The following is a 21,098-nucleotide window of genomic DNA, read 5'->3' as shown; positions in this document are numbered from 1 at the left end:
AGATCTTGGCCCCAGCATCCTCACTGATTTATTAGCTGTTTGGCCTTTGGCAAGTGACTTAATCTTTCTAAATCCTACTTTCTTCAACTAGCAAATGAAGAGGCCAAATTAGATGACCTCAAAGGGCCTTTCAAGCACTCAAGTTTTGCTTCTGTGAAATATACACAAGCAGAGATGCACTGAACTTTAAAGAATATGGCCTGGCAGATAAGAGCACACAGGACACCAAGAAAAGTCCCATGTTGTTAGATTCAAATCTTGTATTTTCTCAGAGACTCAGACCACGCAAACAGCAACTTCCAAAAACGTTATTAACTGCTTATTGAAAGAATCATGAAGTAGGTTCCACAGGACATTAAATTTTAAGATACAAATTCTATTTTCAAGTAAGTTTCAGAAACTCTGTAAAGTTAAACAGATTTCTCAAGGTCTTAGACTTTGATATTGCTGCATGTGCACTGTGAGTTTCCAGGAGAGCTATCAGAACACAGCCATTTTCCCAAACTTTATTTGCCGCAGAATCCTCTTCTATACAGCAAATCCTACAGATCCTATGTTCCCAGAAATACACTCAGAGATTGCTGTTCTGAACCAATTAAATGTCTGCCCTGCGATGAGTGAATGAACTTGGAGCGGCACCCAGGGCACCAACAGGAGCCTGGGCAGCAGGTCAAGATTCCTGTCTCTACTGCAGGTTCTGCTGCCAAGTGGTTGTTTGCACTGGACCCAGTTCACCAGCCTCCCCAGACCCGCTGGGCCCCACCTGCCCTCCAGGCATCAGCTGCCAACCTGCCCACTCCAGCCCAGCCGGGAGCAGTTCGGCATGCAGCCATCCCAGGTCTCTGTTCTGTATCTACACTGCAGAAAATGCCGGCTGCAGAGGCTGCCTCCATGTGATCATCCAGATAACCTGTAACCTTCATTCCACCGTCATCCTAATTTCTACATTATCACATAAAAAATATGGGGGAATGGTCTAGAGTTGCTGCAGAGTAAGAAGAATTCTAAAAAATCCCCAATTTTCTTCCACATAGACATAACTAAAGAAAACGAACTACAAATCTCTTTTCGAACTCTTTCCACAGAAATGTCCCAATTAGCAAATTACAATTAAGCAAACACTGGTAATTAGAGGAACAACATAGGTTTCTTTGAATTAAAAAAAAAAAAAAAGCTTTTCTGATAAGTATTATTGACTGAAAAACTGTTGACATGTTTGTCACATTCAAAAAGCCACAAATGAATTTCTCTGAAAAACCGAACGTCTATTTAAAAAATCCACAAAACTGGGTCTGTGCCAAAGCATGAATGTTACAAAACCATACACCACATGCCCTTCTCTATGTTTCGTATGAATTACTAAAGCAAGGATTAAGCTTTTGGTGGTCTGATGTCAGGAAGATCAGACATGGATTCAAATGCTGGCTCTAGCTGGGTGTATTTGGGCAAGTTACTTAATTTTTATTCAACCTCAGACTCCTAACCCATTAAATGAGAACAAGAATACCTAGCTCACAGGATAATTAGGAGTTTTTGGTTTTTTGTTTTTAATTAGGAGTTTTAAGTAAGATAAAACTGAATCTTCCTAGCAGGTTACGGACCTGCTACATTACTTAGAATTAGGTTTGGCTGAGAATGACAGGAAGCTCAAAGTATCAGCGGCTTAAACAAGAGAGGTTTCTTTCTCTCTCAGGAAAACGTCCAGGAAGGCAAGTGGGGCACTTCATCTGTTTTGCTGTTCTATCACGTGTGACCCAACTTTATGGTCCAAGATGGTGGCATCTAAATTCCAGACAGCAGACTGGGAAAGATATAAATAAAGAGAGGGCAAGAGGGGCACATACTGTCCCTTAAAGAAGGTTCTGGAAAGGATCACATAGTAACACACTTCCAATTAACCAGAATTTAGTCTCATGGCCATAAAGCTGCCCAACGCTCCAGCTGTGAAGCAGGCTCCCGTGGTTCTATAAAGAGGGGGTCATGGATACGGGGGGACAGCCAGCAGGCTCTGCCCCAGCACCCAGGAACAGCTCACCTCCCATCGCAAATGGCTTCGCCTTTCGGCAGGAGTTACATCCAGCCTGTACACATGGGTACAGCCACACCAGTGAAGACTAGCATCCATTCTGAATGTCTGGATTCCCATGCCGTACTGATTGTTAACTATTTTGAAAATTACCCTTGCCTTTGGGAAGCTGTGCCTTAAAACTCCACAACAAAGATTTCCTTTGTAACACATGCAGTTTAGGACGTAATTTTCCCCTAACTAGTTATTTTCCCCTTAGGTTTCTTTCCCAAAAAAGCACATATCCTAGCAACTTGCTTTAATAGAAAAAGATCAATTTTGCTGAATGATAGGGTGGTTGTTGTTTTTTTTTAACATCTTTATTGGAGTATAATTGCTTTACAATGGTGTGTTAGTTTCTGCTTTATAACAAAGTGAATCAGCTATACATATACATATATCCCCATATCTCTTCCCTCTTGCGTCTCCCTCTCTCCCACCCTCCCTATCCCACCCCTCTAAGGTGGTCACAAAGCACCGAGCTGATCTCCCTGTGCTATGCGGCTGCTTCCCACTAGCTATCTGTTTTACATAAGAGTGTTCTGCCTATGTTTTCCTCTAAGAGTTTGATAGTGTCTGGCCTTACATTTAGGTCTTTAATCCATTTTGAGTTTATTTTTGTGTATGGTGGGCACTCCATTTTTGATGTCGTAGTCTCCTGAAGGCTGAAATACAAAGACTTGATGGTGGAAGAAAGCAGCTCCATCCCCACTGCCCATGCCCCCCATGCTGCTGGTCCTCGTCACCTCCTGGTCACTGGTAGTCGTTGTAAGCAAAGGATGACAAGGAGAAGGAGCAGTGTAGACTATTAAATCCCTACTCAGTGCACATGTGACATATGTGGGCGGCATGTGCTGAATAAACTGTACCCCATTCATCCTTCCAATTAAACCCAGTTAACACCAGTATTCATCTTGAAAAACTGGAGCTGAAGCAGAGTGCCCCAGACCAGATCTTTCTGGGATAATAATTTCCAAGAGTTTAAATCCTAAACTGTGTTCTACAGGTGTCAAGAAAACTCGCATGAAAAAAAAAAAAAATTCAGTATTAGGAATATTTTTCCTTCTAAAATGTATTAAATTAAATGTAATAAGAAATAGTTTAAAATAGCTTTAATTGCTGTAAAATAACCAGCTTGTAAGAAATGGTGCACCAACCCTAGGTCCTGGTGTGCTGTGAAAGCTCTGGCCAGCCCTCTGCTCTTATTCAACTATTTAATTCTTTCTATCTTAAGTGACCCTTACCTCCTAAACAATCTGTTCTCCATCCTGCACATTTTAAGGATGTGCTTTATTTTTTCCTTAATTACTTTATTGATTTTTTTTTTTTTTTTACTAACAAGCACATAGTTACAAGGTACATTAAGAAAAGAATATACAGTGAAAAAGTCACTCTGTTTCCCTTACACTATTTTCCCTTCCCAAAGGGAACTATTCTGTTTCCTGTGAATTTGTCCAAATTATGTATTTTCTAACATGAATGTCAACATAAACACATTCCGTTTTGCATTTCCAATATTCTATTCTTTTCTCATTTTAAAAAGCTTAAACATATTTTTGTCAGCACTCACTGTAATTTACTTTCTATTCTAAACTGAACAGTGACGTTTACTGTATATACAGGTGCTATTTAACAGTGTGTGTGCACCAGCAATTATCACAAGGTAATAGTCTAACCTTGAAAAGCTCTTGGTACCAATTTTCTTTCCCACAATTAACTTCTATGGAACACTAATTCTCAACAAATAGCTGGAAGAACATGCGCCTTCAGAGGGAAGAATTAAAATCTTGAATGGGAAGGGCATGAAAGAGCAAGCTCTCCACCCACCCCCAGAAATTCTGCATGTCCCCCTGGGCAGAGTCCCCCATCCATCACCTGTGGAAAACTCACTGAATTTAAGGAGAAAGGTATCTGAAGAAAGCTTCTAGTGCAACACTGCACACATGAACGTTCTGCAAACTAGCAATACTCTATATCCACGCTGCCTAACACCCATATCCACCAGCCACATGTGGCTAAATGGATACTTGGAACGTGCCTAGTACAACTGAGGAACTGAATTTTTAGTTTAATTTAGTTTAAATAACCACATGTGCCTAGTGGCTACCATTTTGGACAGTCCTGGTCTACCGAATAGTGGATAAACAGAAAAAGATTACAATCCCTGTTATAAAACAGGGACAGTAGGAAACGTGTGTGTATGAATATGTATGGTAAGCATGGTAGATTAAGCTCAAGCTACATCTCCTGAATCTTCTCTCTTTACATACCCAAGGCTGAGTGGACTATTTCACAAAATAATTTCTTTAGTTAAAGTTGGAACGAGCCTTAAAGCTATGCTGCAACTACCTTTAAGATCTGAAATTGAAAGAGTTTTAATTTACTGAAACTCTATGTTTGATGATGCACTCTGTTTTATAATTTTCCTGGCATGATGTTACGTGTGCATCACACTAAATTAACAGTTTCTCCGTTAGGTGGAAAAAACAAATTGCAGAAGCATATGTACAATATTATGCCAACTGCACATATATATATATATATATATATATATATATATATATATATATATTATATGTATACATGTTTGTGTATGAATAGAACTTATCTAAAACAGTGCTGTTCAACAACACATTCTGTGATGATGGAAATGCTCTCTACCTACCCTGTCCAACATGGTAGCAACTAGTCATACACAGCTACTGAGCACTTGAAAGATGGCCAGTATGACTGAGGAACTGGACGTTTACTTATATTTAATTTTAATTAATTTAAATTTAAATAGCCACAGTGACTTCCCTGGTGGTCTAGTGGTTAAGACTTCACCTTCCAACGCAGGGGGTATGGGTTCGATGCCTGGTCGGGGAGCTAAGATCCCACATGATCCCACATGCCTCGCCGCCAAAAAATCAAAACATAAAACAGAAGCAATATTGTAACAAATTCAATGAAGACTTTAAAAATGGCCCACATCAAAAAAGTCTTAAAAAAGAGAAATTTAAATTGCCACAGGTGGCAAATGGCAACTTTGTTAGATGGCATGGGTCTAGAAGAATAAACCTCAAACTGTTCAAAGGCTACTTCAAAAGGTCTTATGATCGGAGGGAAGAAGATAAAGTTTTACTTAAACTTTATACACCACTGTAGTGTTTGGATTTAATTATCTACCTTTGTACAACTGGCACCTATAGCTCATCAAATGAATAAATACTAAAGGAAGGTGTCTCATTAGCTCGGCCCTCCGTAACAAATTCCACCGACTGGGTGGCTTAAACAACAGAAAATTTTCTCTTACAGTTCTGGAGGCTGTTAGGTCCAATGTGAGGGTGCCCGATGGTCGGGCTCTGGTGAGCGCTCTCTTCCTGGCTCGGGGACAGCCCACTTTTCACTGTGTCCTCACGGGGGAGTGAGGGTAGGAGGGTAGGGGGAGCAAGCTCTGGTCGTCCTCTTCTTACAAGCACACTAATCCCTCATGGGGACACCACTCTCTAAACCTGTTATCTCCCCAAGGCCCCGCCTCTGAATACCAAACACTGCAGGTTATTAGGGCTTCAATATATGAATCTGGGGGACACAAACATACAGTCCGTAATAGAAGGACACAGGGAAGAATGAAAAATTCCTTCTACTTTGTGCATCTCTCTACTCCATTCACTTAGCTCAGCAGGTGCCCTAGAATCCGTACTATTAGGTTCCGACATCTGGTTCTTGAACAGCTGGGACAACGGCATTTTCAACTGAGAAGAGTGTGGCCAGTCTCAAGACCTTAAGGTCTTACAAATTCCCGTTTGAAAGAACACATTAATGATTCAATGTTCTCATCTCTTTATGTAATTTCTTGATGCCCTCAACAACTGAATGGTGGTGCCAGATGTACGACAGGCAAAGCTGCAAAGGACACTTCACATGTTACCTGTAACCGTGCTTGTTCATAGTTGTGCCAGAATGAGCAGAACTGCCTTAAACCCTCTGGGTCACCTCAACACACTCGTTTTTCCCAGATCATTTGCTGGGAAGGTACCTTTCTGCAGGGGAGAGGACAGAGTCAAACTCAGCTTCCCACAGGCCCAGTGCCTTCTCCTCTCTGAGTTTTGGGGAACTTCTGCAGCTTCCCACAGGTCCCAAGGTCTCCAGGTACGGGGTCGGGGTGGGGGCAGCTGGTGTTCCCAAACAATGCCTGTAAACAGCAGGTGTCCCAAATCCAGGCTCCCTGGTCCGAAGCAGCCTGTGTATTCACCCACCATGAAAGGTGCTTTCTTGTGCCCCGTAAAAAAGGTGAAGATGTGAAGATGTTTGCCAGGGCTAGGAAGAGGGGGAAATAAGGAGTGACTGCTTAACGGATACACAGAGGTTTCTTTTGAGGTGATGAAGAGGTTTTGGAACTAGACAGAGGCGGTGGCTGCACAACGTCAATGCATTAAATGCTACTTTTCACTTTGAAATGGCTAACCTTATGTTATGAACTTCACCTAGAAAGACAAACAAAAAAATAACCAAAATCTATTTTTAAAAACATAGGAAGGGGGCACCATCCCATCACTCAAACACAGACCTACACTACACTGAGGGTGCACTGGCCCCGCACACCTCTCTGTGGGACGATGGGCACTGGTGGACCCCCTTCCTTTCCGTTCTCAACCAAGCCTTGTGAGCTCTCCCTTCCCCCAACAAAGCTCTGTCCTTTACCCATGCTCACTGACACCGCAGAATGTGCCCTAAACCCTGGGAGGGCCCATGAGGAAACGCACCTCGCTGGAGAGTCTAAGTGCATCCTCTCCAACACTCTGTATTCTAACTCAGCCACTGATCTATCTGTTGCTCTCAGGTTATTCTCTGTTAGTATTTTTTCATCTTGTTCTGCTGTTTCCTACACATATTCCCTAAGGACCTCCCAACCTCCCACTCAGCATTCTACCAGAATCTAACATTGAGGGCAAATGCCATCTTCCTGCTCTGTAGTGGTAAGAAAATTCCTCAGGAAACCTTGAATGCACTCTTGATTGCTCTGGCTTCAACCAAACACAGTGGTTGACTCTGTCTGAACAATCAGTGCAATCATTATGGTTGTGGTTAATTAAAATGTCAAATCAGTTGTTTGAATAAACTGACAAATGGTTGGACTGAATTAACTGGGTTTTTTTCTAGGTACCACACCAACATTCAGTAACTGTTGGTGGGAATATGGATAGTTAGGAGGAAAAAATAGGGAAATAAAGAAAAATGGTTTTCTTTAGCCTCTTCCCTGTATTCTGTCATATCTGCTCCAGTTCCCCTGATCATGCTCTAGAACCATTTTTCCAAAACGTATTTGACTATGAGATCCTTTTTCACATCAACATCTTTCACTATCAACCCTTACTTTCCCCATCTCAGTAAACGGCACCTTCCTCCACCTAGTTGCTCAGTATACAAATCTCAGGGTTCTCCTTGGCTCTTCTTTCGTTCATACCCCACAAATGATCCATCAGCAAAATGCACCAGCTCTACCTTCAATGTCCCCAATCCAAGCACCTCTTCCCCAATCCAGACTGAGCTACCAGCCCATCTCAGGCACACCAGCTCTCCCCTAAACCACCCCAGCTTCTACTTTTGACCCTCAACCCCACAGCATCCAAAGTGACCTTTTAAAATTCTAAGTCCTAACACGTCTTTCCCCTGTTCAGAAAGACTCCTCATGCCTGGGAATCAAATCTAAACTGCCCACCACAGCTATTAGCCTTACGTGGACTGGACCTCCATCTCTGTCCAAGTTCATTTCCAAATGCTCTTTCCTTTCCTGCCTGTTCTGCTCTGACAGAGCTGTCAGCCAAGCCCAGTCTCATGCCAGGGCCTACGAACTTGCAATTCCCTGTGCCTGGAATGCTCTTCCTCACTTCACTCAGTGCTGTGGACTGAATGCTTGCTTCCCCCGGAATTCATATGTTGAAGCCCTAATCCCCACTGTGATGGTATTTGGAGGTGGTGCCCCTGGAAGGTGATTAGGTCATGAGGGCGGAGCCCCCATGATTGGGATTAGGGCCCTTATAGGAAGACACAAGAGAAATGATCTTTCTCTCTGCCCTTTGAGGATACAGCCAAGAAGGCAGCTGTCTGAAACCAGGAAGAGTCCTCACCAAGTACCTGCCCATGCTGGCCCCCTGATCTCAGACTTCCACCCTCCAGAAGTGTGAAAAATAAACGTCTGTCGTTAAGCCGCCCATCTATGTTGTATTTGTTACAGCAGCCCAAACTGACCAAGACACTCAGGTCCGTGGTTAACTGTCAGCTCCTCAGAGAGGCCCGGGATGTAGTGAATACAGCAGCACATCCCCCCTCCCGTTTCTCCCACCCTTTTACTCGGCTTTACTTTCTTCCCAGGATCAACCACCATCTGGCTTCACAACGCATGTTTATTGGTTTCCTGGGAGCCTCCCACACCAGAACAAAAGCTCTAAGTGGGCAGAGGTGTTACTTTGTGCCCTAATCTGTCCCCAGCACTCAAGAGTGATGCCTGGCTGGTAGTAATGCTCAATAAACGTCTACTGAACAAATTAATAACTAGTTCTTACAGAACAGTCTCTCAGAATAATCAGTGAGTTGCTTCTCTAGAGTAAAATAATAAAAACAAAAGGAGTTGAGTTGGGAGAGAGGGGAGGAACTATGACGTCGGGACACAGGAGCCCTCCGCAAAGAAGTGAAGGCCAGGGCACATCCGTGCACAGGACAGAAGCAGCTCAGGCTCCTCAGCAGGAGGCAGAGGGGCTAGTTCCCAGCTGCCTGTGACACATAAAACTGGACTGAACTATCATCTTCAGTCATCTGAAAGGGGTTCTGATATACCCTCTGCGACAGATAACCTATCTTTTTTCTCTTTAAGACATAAGCCACTGAAGATATCAGGCTTGTGGTGAAGTATGTCAAGGCATAAGTCTGAAGTTGGCCTTAGACGGTAACAGTGGGGCAGATAAAATATTTTGGTGAGAATACGTTACACCTGAGAATCACAGCGATAACAAATGCACCATAAACTGAATAAAGGTGGTATGAAAAAAACAGGATGTTTTTAAAGACTGTATGAAATTACATAAATGTAACGCTCAGCACAGACTTTAATAGTCTTTATTATAATATACTGGAATGTCACATTTAGATGTTTCTCCCTATGATCACCACAAGGGCAGTACTATGTCATGCTCATAAGCTTTGCAGCCCTGAATGCCGGCTCTGGAATGAAATAATTAATAAATCAGTGAATAATGCCTACTAAATGTTCCCGTTTCTATGTGGAAGCCAACCAAAGAGATGAGACAAAAGAAGAGAAGGGGGAGAAAACGAGAGAAGCGAGGAGCCGAGGAGCAGCAGGAGAGTGGGCAGCGATCCTCCAACAGCGGATCAGAGAATCAGCACACGGAGGCGTAGACGAGAACACAGCTGAGGCTGACTTGGCAGAAGTGCGGGCCAAATCCCTCACCTCACTGCACCTCGATAATCTGCAAAGGTGAGCCACGCTGAAGACAACGCTTTTAGAACACTGTAATAATAAAACTGATCTATCTACGAAATTCCTGCCCATTTCTAATCTGAAAGATGCCAATCAAATTTTCCACTGCATGTATGCAGAATAAACCCTAGGGGACTATCTCTGCAGAGCACAGAACCATCCAGCAGCCGAGGGAGGTGGTTCCTGTGTGAGGCTTGGCACTGCATCTGGCTAAGGTCACAGAATGAAGGTCTGTGGCCCACGTGAGCGCTCACACACACACAGCACAAGAAAGCCAGGGGCCTGCCACCCTCCAATAAATTCCAGCAGAAGGCAAAGGACAGAAGCACAAAAATGTTTTACTGTACTTAGGAGAGAAAACAGATGTCTGTACTCGTCTTATAACAGAAGTCAGTCTGATGGAAATGAAACCTACAAAGACGATTAAGACAGTATAAAAGGTGGAAGAAAAACCAGGAGGTCATCAGGACCAGAGGAGGCTCCGTGGCAGGTGGGACAGAGAGTTCCACTGCAGGAACTCGGCTTACTCTCAGCTGACGAGAGTAAGTGGGGAGGAGAAGGATCATGAGTTTGAGGACTGGACTAGCTTAGTAACAGGCACCACGAAGAACGAGAAGGACAGTTAACCAGAATCATGCAAGTGCTGTGCAGTGTTGGGCAACACCTCAATTTATGCAAACAGGTACCAACCTACCTCATCGTATGATTCGCTCCAACACTGCTCAGCAGCCTGGATGCAAGCAAAAGGACAAAAAGGTCAGGAGGTGTAAGCTTTTGGCAAGAGAGTGACTTAAAACCTGGACCACGGATTCTACGTGGATAAGTTGGGAAATAAAGACAGGAAGGAACTAATGGCTAAGTACAGAGCAAAGGAGTCCACCAATTAGGGAGGTCTCAGTGAGATCAGAGGAGAGGCAGAGGGTGTAACTCTGTGGGACAAGGTGGATGGAAAGGAGGCTGTGGTCAAGGAGGGAATTTCTGACTTACTGATCTGAGCCATGAGTAGACAAGGTCTAGGAAGTGGGGAACTGAGGGGAGTTGGGGAGATCACTGGTGAAGACAAGCCCCAAAACCCATGCAGTCAGGGAAGGAGGTGGGTCATCCCGTGAAGCTGGGGCAGGGTGGAGAACAATGAGGCAGTCATCAGTGATGAGTGGGAGGAATGAGGAAGTCAGCAGATAAGACTTATAGGGGGGTGGGGGGCAGAAGGATGGTTAAACACACAGCTGATGCTCAGAAAAGTAGGGGATGGACAGGAAGGTGGAAAAGCAAAGACGCAGCACAGCCAGGCCAGGCATGGGTGCCACCAGCCCACCTTCCGAATAGTTTTTCATCTCTGTAATGATGAAACTAACCTACCTAATCAGGTAGTTCTGCCAATTTTTAATCTGAAAGATGTAAACCAATCTTTCCCCTGCGTTTACACAAATAAATACTAGTAGTAGACTATTAGATTACTACAGGTTTCCCAAGATAAAATCTTCAGTGATTGGGCATTCATTTTAGAATCTTCAAAAGGATCACACATTTATCCCACATGCTTACAGAGTATAAGTAAATTAACATTTCTATTAGATTTTTTAAATGCCAAGTTTTTACCGTACTTTATACCAATTGAAAATAAGCGTTTGCCTCAAAATTGGAAACCTTTTTCTTTGTCATTTAAATTGAAGATGCAGGGATCTGGTATATTTTTACTATCTCCTCATCTTCCAGTATTTGTCACTGATTTGACCTATGAACTCATTTATGATGCAGCATTTATGTTAATAAATATTTCAAAGGGAAATTTGGCTCTTCCACCCCACTTGTTCAGGGATTGTCTCCTTTGGGAAGATGTCACTGATACCACATCTCCATTCCCCATTTCCCCAGCTGGATGCTCCCCGGTTCTGCCAGAGCATTCCATAGGCAGCTCTGTTTCTGCACTTAACTACATTCGACTGTCAACCAAAACAAGCTTTATGACCTTGGACGAGTGCTTAACCTCTCCAGGCCCTAATTTGCTTGTATGTAAAATAGAGAAAATAATAGTAAGAACATCATAGGGCTTTTTTTTATCAATTCATGAGTTAAAGTTAGTGCCTAGAAAGCACTCAGAACAGTGCCTGGCATATAGTAAGCGCTACGGAAGTGTTTGCTATTCTTATAACAATATTTATTTATGCGTCTCTCCTTGTGTACTTGTTAGCACCTTTAAAGTAAGAGACTAGGTCTTAATCTTTGTATCTCCAGCACCTAATACAGTGACCAGCAAATAGGAGACATTCAGTGAATGAATGCCATGAATCAACTGATAAATCAATTTTTATTTCACAAAAAAAGTCACAGATATTAAAAATAAGCCAAAGTATTATCTTATTTATAACCCCAGTATAAAAATAACTTAAGGAAGCTCGTGAACTACAGCCTGACATTTCAAATATGTAATTAAATGAAAGAAGTTAATATTAAGGGTAGAACTGCATCATCAGTACCACTAAAAGGTCATTGTCAAAATGGGCTTAAGAATTAAGTAGCTTAGATACATTTTGACTCTAAGAATTAGTAAATTTTCACTTTCAATATAGGAAAAAAAAAAAAAAGAGTCCAGAGGCTTGACTCTAGACCAGGGGTTTGTTAAAATTTCTTCCACAGATCTAGGTACCCAGGGAGGAGATAAAAAACCATAACAACGAAGTTCACCTACTTAATCTGTCACATTTCTGCAGTAAGAGTCTCAAAGTTGCTGGCAATAGAAGGGAATCGACTGAGGTATCCAAAAGAAAATTCAAATTATTGTGGTTAAAAGTTGAAAACGTTCATCAAGCCCTCAGGTCCTCAGAGTGGGGAGGTGGCTTCTCTCAGTCTCCAGTTAGAAAACAGCCAATCGCTAGATTTCATCTTGGGTTTAACATTTCTACAGAACACCTGATCTAGGATCACAGCATAGCCCTATTTAAAATTAGCACCGCTAATGATTTAATATTATGGTTCTCTTCAGATTACCTCTGACACTACTGAAAACGAGCCTGTCGTATAACTAGTAGGACTTTCCTCTTTCACTGGCGCATGAAAATAAGCCACCTTATTCATTAAGATGGAATTTAGTGCAAGTCCATGTTTTGTTTTTGTTTTTAATTTTTATTTTAACATCTTTATTAGAGTATAATTGCTTTACAATGGTGTGTCAGTTTCTGCTTTATAACAAAGTGAATCAGCTATACATATACATATATCCCCATATCCCCTCCCTCTTGCGTCTCCCTCCCTCCCACCCTCCCTATCCCACCCCTCTAGGTGGTCACAAAGCACCAAGCTGATCTCCCTGTGCTATGCGGCTGCTTCCCACTAGCTATCTATTTTACATTTGGTAGTGTATATATGTCCATGTCACTCTCTCACTTTGTCCCAGCTTCCCCTTCCCCCTCCCCGTATCCTCAAGTCCATTCTCTAGTAGGTCTGCATCTTTATTCCCATCTTGCCCCTAGGCTCTTCTGACCATTTTCTTTTTTTAGATTCCATATATATGTGTTAGCATACGGTATTTGTTTTTCTCTTTCTGACTTACTTCACTCTGTATGACAGTCTCTAGGTCCGTCCACCTCACTACAAATAACTCAGTTTCGTTGCTTTTTATGGCTAAGTAATATTCCACTGTATATATGTGCCACATCTTCTTTATCCATTCATCTGTTGATGGACACTTAGGTTGCTTCCATGTCCTGGCTATTGTAAACAGAGCTGCAATGAACATTTTGGTACATGACTCTTTTTGAATTATGGTTTTCTCAGGGTATATGCCCAGTAGTGAGATTGCTGGGTCGTATGGTAGTTCTATTTTTAGTTTTTTAAGGAACCTCCATACTGCTCTCCATAGTGGCTGTATCAATTTACATTCCCACCAACAGTGCAAGAGGGTTCTCTTTTCTCCACACCCTCTCCAGCATTTATTGTTTGTAGATTTTTTGATGATGGCCATTCTGACCGGTGTGAGACGATATCTCATTGTAGTTTTGATTAGTGCAAGTCCATGTTAAAGAAAGTCTGGGAGCGTTAGTGTTTCACAGAGGAAGAGAAATATTTATCATATCCTCATGGACACCCAAGTAGAAACCTATTTAAGAAGGATGAGAGTGAAGAGTTGGAGGAAAATCTTTAGCAAACCGAGGTTGTGTCTCCTTGGTGGAAGAGTCCCTCACTCCCTTCCACATTTTCCCTCAAGCCACAGAGCATTACACTTCAGCAACCATCTAAGGGAGACTGAAACAACTAACACATAAGGAGAGAGATAAATTTAAGAGTGAACATTGAAAGAAGAAACAAATGATTAATAGACTTCCCTGGTCCCCATACTGATATTCTGATAATAACAAACTCAGATACAGGCATGTGAGAAGATTATCTGCTTTTCCAAATAACTTCACAGCTAAATGAAATCACTTCAAGCAGTAACCTTCTATTCTGCTTTCCCAAATAAGCCAGCATTAATATATACAAACACTCCCATCAGAGAAAGAGCATCAAGAAGATACAGCACAATTGACATATATACACTATTAAATGTAAAACAGATAGCTAGTGGGCAGCAACCGCATAGCACAGGGAGATCAGCTCGGTGCTTTGTGACCACCTAGAGGGGTGGGATAGGGAGAGGGGGAGGGAGACGCAAGAGGGAGGGGATATGGGGATATATGTATATGTATAGCTGATTCACTTTGTTATACAGCAGAAATTAACACAACACTGTAAAGCAATTATACTCCAATAAAGATGTTAAAAAAAAAAGACACAGCACAAAACATACACATATCTTAATAGTGTGTTTTCCTATAATTAAGTATTAAGCACTTTTATTTACTTATCTTAAATGAAAAAAATGAAAACTGAGGTTTTCAATCTGACAGGGATTGCATCTGAGGATTAAAATGTCCAAGTACATACCTCTTAACTCATCTTTTAATTGCTGCATAAATGGTTGCCTAGGAAACGTCCCAACTGGATGAAGAGGCGCAAGTGAACTCTCGTTTCCAGGCTTGCAGGTATGACTCACTACCTTTGCTCCCACAAAGTAGGTCCTCCTGAGTTCTTAGAGGCAGATATTTTTGCAACCTGGATGACAATTTTAAAAAAGGAGAATAATTATTTATTTTGAATATATGTTTCTAACAGGAATAAAAGTTAAGGGCAAGTCCCTATTCACATCAAGTTTAGAAGAGAAGTGCGTATTCTCAAATATGCCTGTACAATTTACAGCAGGTAGTTATGGAGGATTATTTTTATGGCAGTATGTTAACAACACAGTGATTAAACATTGTAATAAGAGAGAACAGAGAAAACACTGGAACAGTAAGACCACAGAGACACCTGCCAAAGAAGAATCCGGTTACAAGGGTACGACCCCACAAACCACTGAGACCTAGCCCAAGTTCAGGTTCCCTGAGAATTCTTGCAACCTAGCTACACTTGTGCACAGAATGACACCGTGACATCATTAAATAGTGACAAGAAAACACAGCGCAGATCGTCACATGCCAACAGGTATGCAACCTGGGGCAAGGGCACTTCTGAAGGTTCTATTTTAACCACAGCAGATGCATTGAAGCAGGCTGAAGTAGTAGGTTCAGCCTGCAGGTTTCTGAGGAAGGACAGAACCTTATGTAATTACAGCATATTAGGGCAGAAATGCTGAGAACAGCCCCAAGGCCGAGGCCAAGTCCAGGTGATACCCTGGGTTCTGACACTGCTTCTGGTGTCTCAGGACAGAGATGGACCAGGCCTGGAAGGAGAGGGTGGGGGACCAGGCCCAGGGCTGGAGGCAGAGGGTGTCCACCTCCCACTGGAAGGGTCTCGGCTCTCCTCCCTGAGCTATTCCTCTAAAATCTTTTCACCTTCATCCTAACATAACCATCTTTTCTTTTATTGTGGTAAGAAAAATTTTCACTTAAATTTAAAAAGTTAAAACCGACTCTTCTGGAGGAAAAGCAACTGCTAATTCCCATCTCCACCCCCCAGCTATGCCTCTGTCTCAGAGCTGCTGCAGGTGGAGGGGCTGGGGAGGAGGGGGGCTAAGGAGGAGACAGACTGAACTCAAAGCTCTCATTTTTCCCCTGGATAGTTAAAATACTCTACTAACTTCCACCCCTGCTGCTCCAGGCTCACACTGCAGCTAATCTAATCCCCTCCCCACACTGATGGGTGGGGTTGAAGATTCCCTCAGTGACTCCCTATTGCCCTCAGGATAAAAATCCAAACTCTCCTCAGCTTAGGTTACAAAGCTCTTCACCAGCAGATCCCTGAAAACTCGAGGGCACTCCACTGTGACCTTGAACCTATAAAAGAAAAACTGCCCCAAACCTGGTTTGGAACAGAACCAAATTGCCTACTGTAAAATTCACAACATCCTAGTGAAAAGACATCAACAGCATTCCAGATAAAATGCTTTTTTCTGTGCAACTTTCTAATGAACTTTAAGAAGATTAAGGTTTGTTCTAGGGAACTCACTACCACCCACCCAGTTGACTGTCAACTATCAGAGTCTAAGGACTTATAACCAGACATTCTTTTCAATGATGATTTAATCATTCTTCCTACCAAGAGTGACTCTCTGAATACACCTACCATGGGTCTCTTCCTTGCATTGCAAAACTGTAATAAAACGCTGGCACGTGCTCATAACTCAACTGTCTGAGAAGTTTTCTTTAACAAACACTAACCTCAAGCAGGTCCTAACACCCTGCAGTTTCCAGCATGTTCCTCAGTCTCTAGACTCTATAGGCCTTTGAATAGGCAGCAACCTCCCCCAGGAGCACCTCCAGAGCCTACATATCCCCTGGCTCTCACTCTCCTTCCTTTACCATAACCCCCGTCTTCTCCCCCATCTTCCAGCCTCCCAAACCTAGGTCATCTGTCAGTTTCTCCAGAACCATCTGCCATGAGTGTCTGGACTGCAGGCTTTCCCAGGCGCTTCTATAGCAGAGTTGTTACCACACTGCACTCTATTTATCTCCCTAGACTGGAAGCTTACTGAAGACAGTGCTGTGCCTTTTTATTTCTGTTATCTCCCACCTTATCACAGAGCCTGGTTCAAAATGAGCACGTAATAAATGTTTGTTGAATGAATGAATGTAGGAGAGAGATGAAGCTGAAAAAAAATTTTTACTGCAAGAGGTATTCACCGTGCAGCTTCAAAACCGCCCCTGAGAGGCAGTGCGGTTCTGGACCGAGGGGGGCTGGGCTCCCCAAGGCAGCCCATGCAGCGCTCTCCAGCAGACCTGCTCAGAGCAGGCACGTAAGGACAGTAAGGGCTGTCCCAAGTCCGCTGGAGCGCACAGACAGCTCAGCAGGAGGCGGTTCAAAGGCACAATTCCCCAAAGTTTCGCAACCAGAGGAAAACCACAGGGGATCTTAGAGGAGAAGCAAAATAAAAAGGGGGGCAATAGAAGATGGGTAACAGTTTCAAGGCACCCTCACAGATGGAATCTTCCTGGCATAGGAACACCAAAATTCAGTTTTTCGTGAAAATATGTTAAAGTAGGGTTTTGAGATATAAAGACCTGCGGAAGCACCAGGAAAACTCAGGAGAAACTTTTGTTGCTGTTGTTGTTGTTTACTGCTGGTTGGCTTTTGGATGGGGCTGGGAGGACTTGTAAATGCCTAAGGGAAAGACAGCCTCTGTTCCATGCCCACCTCCCACAATACTCCATAGCTCTTTCCCCAACAACAAACCCCACCGAGGCCCGGGCACGGCATGGAGGACGAGGCAGAGGACGCCCAGGCACCCTGCCTCCTGTGTACCAATTATGAGATTTCCTCTCATCGAAGACAACTTCCATTCGGTACTAAATTGTTTTTGCAAGTGCGCGTGCAGAGTGGTGGAGTGGACGGCCGCCTCCTGTTTGCTGCTGGGGTTCTCACATGTCCCTGGCGGGACAAGGTAATGGAGTCAACGGGAGTGTAAACATAACCCTGTCCCCCCAGAAGCCACGGCTTCGCCCATGCAGCTCGGGAAAGTGCAGCACAGCGCCGGTGGTCCACACACACGTTCTCTGACTGCCTTCCTCAGAGTATACCAATTACTTATGGTATGTCATGGATCTTCAACCTGGTAGAGTTTCCCCAAAATGGCTCAACATTTAATATCTTTTTGAAGAGCACTTCTAGTCCATAGGAATCTGACCTGACGGTAACTGCAGGACACATACCTGCCAGATCTGAGCAGTAAAAATCTGCCTGACTCTCAGCATGAAGGACAGGAGAGCCTGCAGCTAACCAGAGAGGGGTCGGTTCGTGCAGCAAAAGGCAGCTGATGGGGCCTCCTGTCTCCAAAGTTCTGTAGAGTTTTCTTTACTTATTGCAGAAAAAAGAGCCAGCATATATCCAAAGATCTTACATTTAACGGGCCTTTAACCGACCTGAGAACAAATTAATTTTTTCTATTTCATTTTATAAAGCTCAGCCTTTCTCATTCTTGCACATCTATACTTAGAAAAAAGAATGAGTAATATTAAAACAGTACCAGTATGCTGAACAGCACTCACACAACAGATAGAAAACGTATGCAGTACTGTCCTCCATTCCACACATATATGAAAGCTTCTAAAGAGACTTATTATAGATAGAACACGTGGGAATTCCCCACATGAATCTAGGACTCTTTTGACTGACTGAAAGTAGAATTGAGGGGCCAGGGAAAGGACTTCCCCTGCCGTTGATTAAAAACATTATTCTGTTTTTGAGCTGTCATACCGAGTTGACCATGAAGTGAACAAAAGCCCCCTTAAAATGTACTTTTTGAACTTTCCCTTCTAGTACTGGATTCTAAGATGGACTTAAAGACAAAATCCTCTAACACACTCAAAACAATTTCTTAAGTAAGTTCACAGTCTTAAGAAGAAGGAACATGAAGTTCTAATGTTCTGAAAACACACTTTAACCAGTCCACCTTAATGAAGCGTGCGCACCTATGGATGAAATGAAGTGTCTGCAAATGTGGATTTGCAAAGTCGGTCATTTTTGCATCACAAACTTATTACAGGGTTTTTTTGAAATAGTACGTTCCTCAAGAGCACATACAATGATGATTTGATGAACAAAAACAATTTTTATATATATCATTTCAAGAACGTTCCTATTATATGCCAAAACAATAAAATATTCTTCTTCTTTCATTCTTCTTTGGAAATGGACTTGAAGCGAAAATGTAAAGTCATTTGAGTTGAGTCCAAAAAACTAATCAGACAAAAAAAAATCAAATTAATTGAGAATTTCACCCCACAAACAACACAACAAGCAATCTGTAATGTGAACTCCTAAGGTTCGAACGGAGTAGCCCACGTGGTACGAGAATGTAGCACACAGGATATGAAGATTTTTAAATAAAACCAATAAAGCAAATATACAAAGACTGGGAGAAACATAGTTACTAACTACTTCAAGTCCTTTTTAGGCCTAGGCAGTTTTTATTTATTCTTAAGGCTTTAAACACAAAGTACAAAAAACAGTACAAAAAATAATAGGCATGGTTTAAATATAACAGGGTCCAGACAGATAGGACAATTAACAAGTCTCTTAAATTGGGACTACACTCTGCTTACTGACTTGCTTCCAAAGAGTAGAGTATGCTAAGGGGTGGGGCGGGGAGAATACGTTTACAGTGGAGGAACCTTGCAAACACTACCCTGGCCAGGTGATCAAACACTACCCTGGCCAGGTGACCAAGGTCAGCATCATCAGGGGTTAGTCATGATGATGGCATGTTCCCTGCACACAACGTGATAAGAATGTCACTTCACCTCTGTGGTCTTCCTCTTAAAACCCCACAACCCCAGGCTAATAATCAGAAAAACATGAGAGATATCTGAACTGAGGAACGTTCTACAGAACATCTCACCAGTATTCCTCAAAACTGACATCATCAAAAACAAGGAAAATCTAAGAAACTGTCACAGACCAGAGGAACTTAAGAAGACATGATGACAAGATGTAATATGATATCCTGGGTGGATCCTGGAACAGAAAAAGGGTATTACGGAAAAACTAGTGAAGTCTGAATAAAATGTGGATTTTAATTAGTTAATACTAATGTACCAATGTTTGTTCCTTAATTGTGACAAATATGATAAGGTAAGAGTTATCAACTGGAGTGACTGGGTGGGGGACGTATGGGAACTCTCTGTACTATCTTTGCAACTTTTCTAAAAGTATTCTAAATAAATAGTTTATTCAAACTTTTAAAAACTCTGTCCATGGCACCAATGCCTGGTGCTTCAGGTGGGTGCTGCAGCACTGGCTTGCACCAACAGGGACAAACACAGGCTAGGACCCCGGCCACTCTGTATGTATGCTGACCGACTTCGGCCAATTTGGGAACCTAAGATGCCAGGGACCACAGATGGTGTGCATGTGAAACAGGAACAGACATCTCTGAGTGCCTAACACCCCCATTTGAAGTGAAAAACAGGCAATTTTATGCAAGAAAAAAAGACAAAGGCTAAATGGGTTGGCCTGGAGCCATCAGTGCTCTGTGAAAACACACGACAAACCAGCCTCTAGCCTTCACTTAGCAAGTACCACTGCCAGAATCCAAGCAGGTGTGAAAAAAGAGTTATGCAGCCTTCCCTCCCATACCCTACAGGCTCTGTGTCCTATTTCCTTACCATAAAAAAGGTAAATCAGAGAAGGGGGGGCACAGAATTCCTTTAAAGATTTGTAGGAGGAAGACCATTAAAAGACTTTTCTGGCCAAGGAGTACACAACTCTAGTTTCAAGAATCTGTCCAGCCAGGGCACATGGTCCGGTGTGAGCCATGTTCTGCAGGGGGGAGGTGAGGCCCCTGAAGTGCTGCTCAACGTAGAAAGACACTTGTCTACAGAATAAACATGTGGCATGACTCCGTTTGCTGCGATGGATTTCCTTCATTGCCTTGAATTTTAATCGAAAAAGAAATCTGGGGATTTATCTTCTCTAACCAAAAAGTTCCAGAATTCATAAGCTGGATGAATATGCAGTACTCGTTAGGCCAGAAAATTAAAATACAAATGACTAAATTTTTTTCAGAAAACTAACACACTGTCAATCAAAATCATAACAGTTCTAGAGGGAAAGTGACCAACTATTTAAAGTTTATCTGAAAGAGAAATGATGTAGAAATATCCCAGACAAATCTGAAAAATAATAATAGTGCTGCTGCTGATGAAGAAGGGTGTTCTAACAGTTCTCGTAGTTAAGACAGTGTGGTATATACCTGGAATCAACAGACGGACCCATGGAAGAGTAACATGCCCGAAAATACAACAAATATTAAAAACTGGTTCATTTACTCAAACGTCTATCGCGGTATGGGCACTACTGATGGTTCCTTGACAGTGAAACAAAAAAGCCAAAGTCAGACCAGAAGGACAAAGTATGTGAATACGGCCAACCCCATGCGGTAAGTTAGATGTTTTTCTCACATCTTACATCTGAAATCTATTCCAGATAAATGTTTAACTATATAACAGCCTGGCATTACAAGAATAAAACACAGGTGAATATTTATACATAATTTAGTGACGGGAAAGATGTAAGTTCAAG

At 42.5% G+C, this 21,098-nt stretch overlaps 1 long non-coding RNA gene across 7 annotated transcripts in view; it reads right to left on the bottom strand.

Moving 5' to 3' along the window:
- Positions 1–21,098, bottom strand: part of LOC132371801 (uncharacterized) — a 192,042-nt gene that overhangs the window by 110,351 nt on the left and 60,593 nt on the right. For all 7 annotated transcript variants that reach the window (XR_009504985.1, XR_009504981.1, XR_009504983.1 and 4 more), the window contains exon 3: positions 14,469–14,636. This is a non-coding gene — a long non-coding RNA (uncharacterized LOC132371801). The remainder of the gene's footprint in view (positions 1–14,468; positions 14,637–21,098) is intronic.

Source organism: Balaenoptera ricei, chromosome 9 (genome assembly GCF_028023285.1).
Source record: "Balaenoptera ricei isolate mBalRic1 chromosome 9, mBalRic1.hap2, whole genome shotgun sequence".
NCBI classification, from domain to species: domain Eukaryota; kingdom Metazoa; phylum Chordata; class Mammalia; order Artiodactyla; family Balaenopteridae; genus Balaenoptera; species Balaenoptera ricei.
Note: the sequence above shows the minus strand (reverse complement) of the source record. Positions and strands in the feature narration are given on the sequence as shown.